Source organism: Triticum dicoccoides, chromosome 6B, assembly GCF_002162155.2.
Source record: "Triticum dicoccoides isolate Atlit2015 ecotype Zavitan chromosome 6B, WEW_v2.0, whole genome shotgun sequence".
Lineage (NCBI taxonomy): Eukaryota > Viridiplantae > Streptophyta > Magnoliopsida > Poales > Poaceae > Triticum > Triticum dicoccoides.
In genome coordinates, this window is record NC_041391.1 from 653964270 (window position 1) to 653970792 (window position 6523).

General features: G+C 44.1%; 1 long non-coding RNA gene across 1 annotated transcript; it reads left to right on the top strand.

The window, feature by feature from the left end:
* The first annotated feature begins 3774 nt into the window (after positions 1-3774).
* Positions 3775-4373, top strand: LOC119323594. The gene is made up of 3 exons (XR_005156409.1): positions 3775-3916; positions 4147-4228; positions 4301-4373. It is a non-coding gene; the product is annotated as an uncharacterized LOC119323594 (long non-coding RNA).
* Positions 4374-6523: the final 2150 nt, after the last annotated feature.

Below are 6523 nucleotides of genomic sequence, written 5' to 3' on the forward strand. Positions count from 1 at the left end.
GCGGGCTGGCGGCACGCCGGATGGGCTCGGGCAGGCCGCGCCTAGGCCGAGCGGGCCCGCGGCGGCGTGCGGTGGAGACGATGGCGGCGGGGACACGTGGCGCTTCCTGGTTGGCTCGAGGCGGCGGGTGGACGCGTTCGGTTGCCGGGCGGACATGTCCGATGGCGGAGAGGAGTTAGGCTAGGGTTTCGTCCGTGAAAAATGGAGGGGGAGGGCCTATTTATAGGTAGAGGGAGCTAGGAGAGTCCAAATGGGGTGCGGTTTTCGCCCACACGATCGTGATCCAACGACGGAGAGCATGGAGGGGAGTTAGATCGGCTAGCGAGCTATTGTGGAGGGGTGCTGGGCTGCAAAGAGAAGGGGGTTTCGGTTAACTCGGTTAACCGTTGGGGCATCAAACGACCTCCAGATGGAACGAAATTTGACAGGCGGTCTACCGGTGATATACCAAGACCACTTGGCAAATCTTGGCTCATTCTGAGAACATTTTTCGGTGGCTCACAAAACAAAAACTGGGAGGTGCAACGGGCGCGTGCGAGTGTGGTTGGGCTCAGAACGGACAACGGAGAGAACCGGGGGGAACCCGAACGGATGCAAGTTTTGAAAAACATGTAGATGAAATGCAGATGACGAGATGGCAAAGTGCAGCACACAAGCAAATGACATGGCAACGAGGCAAATAACTGGAGGACACCTGGCGCATCGGTCTTGGGGCGTTACACCCGGCCCTCCACAGTCATGCAGATGGACATGGCCGACCCGTAGGCCGGGCAAAGAGGTTGACCGCCTGGGCCGCAAGAGGAGAAGGGCCCCAATATTAAATATAGTACTAACCATTATAATGTTATCTATTAAGTCTAAAATATTATCGTAAGTTTGAAGAAGTGAATCTATATCACATCAAAGTAACTACCAATTTGATAGGCGAGAATAAATTTGATAGACGAGAATGAGCTTAGTTAGCCTGCTAGTCCCTCTCTCCGATAGACGTCCTGCAGGTTATACTAGTGAAAGGACATGAGGTGCCCCCATGTGTGGTTTTGGTAATTGATGGCATCTCTATGGACTAATGGTTGCATTGAGTTATATTTGAAGGATTTGTCCATAGGCTTGTCTTGAAGTCCATGTGTTGGTTTCAAGGAGTTTATGTGTTGGCCAAGGTGCTATTCAAGGAATTATCAAAAGGTTGGTCATGTGTGAGTTGAGCTTATTGCAAGCATATCTTGAAGAAGAAGATTGTGTGATCATTCATGTTTACCTTCAAGGCATCATCCAAATGAAGAGAGTTGGAAAGGCTCAAGGTTGATCAAGACTAAGTCAAGAGTGAATCAAGTTGATCAACTCACAAAGCATAGAAGATGTATCGAGAGGGATCAAGTGATCCCATGGTATGGTAAGCATTGTCCATTATGCTTTATGTACTAACCCGTGGTCTATGTGGGGTTAGGTATGTGTCCATGGGCTTGCGTCAAGAGGAAGATATCATACAACCCATGGAGAGTATGGCATCAAGTGGTGATCGTCATCAAGATTGCGGTGTGCAAGTTCAAGTGGAGCATCACGAAGAGATCATCCTTGAAGCTTGCCGTCCATTGTGGTGTCAATGGACTTGTGAATATGTGCGGAAGAGTGGCTCACCCATAGTGGTTTATGGGGGAGCAATCAACTGGTCTTCATCGACCCAACGCAATCAAGAAAAGTGGTCCATCTTGAGGAGGACAAAATCGTCATCATCTAGCTCAAGTGGATTATGCGCAAGGCAAAGGTTTGCCCTTGATAGGTTTATGTTTTACCAGTCTCATGGTGGTAGTTGAGAGACTGGGTTATAGGATCAGTTGCCGTACTATCAAGGGGGGATCTTGGTGAGTAGCTTGATCGTATCGTTCATAGAGAGCTCAAACCATTGCATCCTTGCACCATATTTCTTGGTTCTTGTTTGGTGTTTCTCTTTGTGAGTTTTAGAGCTTGGTCATCTTCATGACAAGCTAAGTTCATCAAAAACAGAGTTCACATGCATCTTCTATGATGTTTTCGATGTTGGAGGTTATGCGGGTCTTCTTTGTTGGAGGGTTCACTCCTCTATATGGTAGGCATACCTCCCCTGCCTCTTCTTACTATGTTAGGCAAACAAATATAGCTCCAAGTAAAGTTACAGATAGACGAAGACAAAAGAGGGGATGCCTTCCGGGGCATACCCATGCTTAGGCTCTTGGTTGTCATTGAATATTACCTTGGGGTGCCTTGGGCATCCCCAAGCTTAGGCTCTTTCCACTCCTTATTCCATAGTCCATCGAATCTTTACCCAAAACTTGAAAACTTCACAACACAAAACTCAACAGAAAAGTCGTAAGCCCGTTAGTATAAGAAAATAAACCACCACTTAGGTACTGTTGTGAACTCATTCTAAATTCATATTGGTGTAATATCTACTGTATTCCAACTTCTCTATGGTTCATACCCTCCGATACTACTCATAGATTTATCAAAATAAGCAAAGAACACATAGAAAACAGAATCTGTCAAAAACAGAACAGTCTGTAGTAATCTGTATCATTCGAATACTTCTTTAACTCCAACAATTCTGAAATAAACAGAATCTGTCAAAAACAGAACAGTCTGTAGTAGTCTGTAGTAAACAGAAGTTTTCATAGATGCAGTTTGAAATTTCTTGTACACTATGTGTCTTGGCGTTGCTAACTGCACGACTTATTTTTAAAGAAGAAACATCATTCTTTCATGTATGTACCTTTGTGGTGTGGAAGTTTTTGGCATTGCTTTCATAGATTCGAAGATTTATGGTACATATTCCCAAGTTGTGATGACATGTTGCTAACTTATTTAATTGTGTTCAACACACTTCTTCAGTGATACTACGAAACATGTTGAGCATCTAGTAGTTTTTGGAGGATTTACAGACACACAATTTTTGAAAACGAGTTTGGCCAAGCAATTTAGCGAGTTGGGAGAAAGGTAAATCATTTTATTCCTTCAAATTATTTGCCAGTACATGGGTCTCGACTCAATGTACTGTCATTCAAATCTTTGTGTATTCACTTTCTATAGATAGAACAAGTTTAAACATGTTCCTTGTTACTTAAAAATAACTGTTCCTTCCTTCTGTGAAGCAGTTTTATGCTATGCTAACAACTCTATATCCCATATTTTTTAGCTTGAAGGAGGCGTTCTTGATGCCATTCACTACTATATCTTCACAAATACATTGTCAAGGATTGCTTCCTCTTTATCCTGTTACATCGTCCGATGCCTCACCATCAACCAGTACTCCAACATCAATTGCATTCTATAAGGTTTATGTTCTCTTTGGTGATTTCTTCCAACACAGTAATGGTCCTGATGTGAACATACTCATTGCTTATTTTCATGTTTTTCTGCAACTTATTCTGTACATGCTTTGCATTGGATCGATGATCTGTCACTTTTCAAAGTCCTAACTGATTACTCAAAATAGCAGGATAAAGATTCTCAGCATAGTGCTTCTTCATATAGCTCGACTGACTACATATGCTTCAAGATACCTGATGGATCGTTAAATTTAAGAACTTTCGTTGCTGTGATAAAGGACTTCTGCAACTCACGTAGTACCTCCAGCACACCATCACTTTCAGCTTTTCTATTGCATATACCTGTTGAATACGAGTGTGTTGATCTGTCTCTTTACAAGGTATCCCCTGTTACAATTATTGAGGCAATACTTTGCTTTTGTAAAGCACTTTGCATATCTTAGATAAGAAAACATTATTCACAGGACAAACAGGTGGTTTTACTACTTAGTGGAAAGTCCAACTCTGAAAGTGCCGGGAGATCTTGGATGGTTATGCTGCAGACAGAGAACCTCTCTTTTTCACAGCTCTCAAGAACATTCCCTACAAATTATTACAATCTCCAAGAATTGGAGGTACGAATTTACTTAAATGAGAACAGTATGGGAGAAACCTACTGAAATAAGTTATACTACACAAAATTAAAGTAGCCATATTAGTAGTAATTAATCGCCGCAACAAGATAAACAAAATCGCACTGGATCTGTAAATTGGTCCATTGACAAGAGATGCTTGTTGAAGCTCACTTTACTTTTTTTGCTAGCAAATGGTAGTAGTGCTAATTTCCTGCCATGAACATGTATAGGCGCTGGAACTCCAACTGGATACAGATTATGGAAAAGTTCGTAGCATCCCTCACCCTTTGTCTACTCCGCTGGCAGTCAGTGGTAGGTTGAGTGTTTATTTCTGCACATGATTTTTAGTTGGTATTCATTTCACATAACGAGTAATGTTTGCAGCCTCAAGAGGAGTGGCTTGCGTCTTCTCATCGCGGAGGCATGCTTTGGTCTATATCCTCGATGAGGACGAAGACAAGGATGAAGAGGAAGATTCAGAGATGGAGTGACCATGGTACAACACCAGTGATGTCTACTACACAACCTTCTTCTTGTAGACGTTGTTGGGCCTCCAAGTGCAGCGGTTTGTAGGACAGTAGCAAATTTCCCTCAAGTGGATGACCTAAAGTTTATCAATCCGTGGGAGGTGTAGGATGAAGATGGTCTCTCTCAAACAACCCTGCAACCAAATAACAAAGAGTCTCTTGTGTCCCCAACACACCCAATACAATGGCAAATTGTATAGGTGCACTAGTTCGGCGAAGATATGGTGATACAAGTGCAATATGGATGGTAGATATAGGTTTTTGTAATCTGAAAATATAAAAACAGCAAGGTAACTAATGATAAAAGTGAGCACAAACGGTATTGCAGTGCTAGGAAACAAGGCCTAGGGATCATACTTTCACTAGTGCAAGTTCTCTCAGCAATAATAACATAATTGGATCATATAACTATCCCTCAACATGCAACAAAGAGTCACTCCAAAGCCACTAATAGCGGAGAACAAACGAAGAGATTATGGTAGGGTACAAAACCACCTCAAAGTTATCCTTTCTGATCAATCTATTCAAGAGTCCGTAGTAAAATAACACGAAGCTATTCTTTCCGTTCGATCTATCATAGAGTTTGTACTAGAACAACACCTTAAGACACAAATCAACCAAAACCCTAATGTCACCTAGATACTCCATTGTCACCTCAAGTATCCGTGGGCATGATTATACGATATGCATCACACAATCTCAGATTCATCTATTCAACCAACACAAAGTACTTCAAAGAGTGCCCCAAAGTTTCTACCGGAGAGTCAAGATGAAAACGTGTGCCAAACCCTATGCATAGGTTCATGGGCGGTCAGGGAGTCCTGGATTAAGGGGTCCTCGGACAGCCGGACTATATACTTTGGCCGGACTGTTGGACTATGAAGATACAAGATTGAAGACTTCGTCCCGTGTCCGGATGGGACTCTCCTTTGCATGGAAGGCAAGCTTGGCAGTTCGGATATGTAGATATCCTTCTCTGTAACCGACTCTGTGTAACCCTATGTCGGTGTCAAAACCAGCGGATCTCGGGTAGGGGGTCCCGAACTGTGCGTCTAAGACTAATGGTAACAGGAGACTGGGGACACGATGTTTTACCCAGGTTTGGGCCCTCTCGATGGAGGCAATACCCTACTTCCTGCTTGATTGATCTTGATGATATGAGTATTAAAAGAGTTGATCTACCACGAGATCGTAGAGGCTAAACCCTAGAAGCTAGCCTATGGTATGATTGTTGTTCTTGTCCTACGGACTAAACCCTTCGGTTTATATGGACACCGGAGGGGGCTAGGGTTACAGAGAGTCGGTTACAGAGAAGGAGATCTACATCCGGATTGCCAAGCTTGCCTTCCACGCGAAGGAGAGTCCCATCCGGACACGGGACGAAGTCTTCAATCTTGTATCTTCATAGTCCAACAGTCCGGCCAAAGTACATAGTCCGGCTGTCCGAATACCCCCTTATCCAGGAATCCCTCAGTAGCCCCTGAACCAGGCTTCAATGACGATGAGTCCAGCGCGCAGATTGTCTTCGGCATTGCAAGGCGGGTTCCATCTCCGAATACTCCAAGATAAATTCCGAACACAAGGACCGTGTCCGGCTCTGCAAGAAAATTTTCACATACCACCGTAGAGAGAACAATAATCCACGAATCCAATCCGCTGACAACTCTTCGTAGCGTGACATCACGCCACGACCCGACTTTTATTCGAACCATTTCTTATAACCAGCCATCGCACACATTGCGAGGCGGTTTCTTTGGCACGTCTTGTCGAAGCAGAGATCGTGTCCCTATTATCGCGGGATCCTCATCAATACGGGTATGGGTAACCCCACCATGCTTGTCGGCGTGACTCCGTGTTTTAGGCAAGTCCCAAACGTTCACATTGGGGATGCTTGATATCCTCCCCCTTTATAGAGGGGTCAAGGCCTATCCCTTTCTTACCACGCTTGCACTTTCCTGCCTCTCGAGCTCCAACACCCAAAGCTCAAGCTTAGGTACTTCAGATCTTCAATCATGCCCGGATCCAACCTTCAAGGTCGGTGGATGGCCTCCTCTGTCACAGAGGAGGACATTGCGAAGCT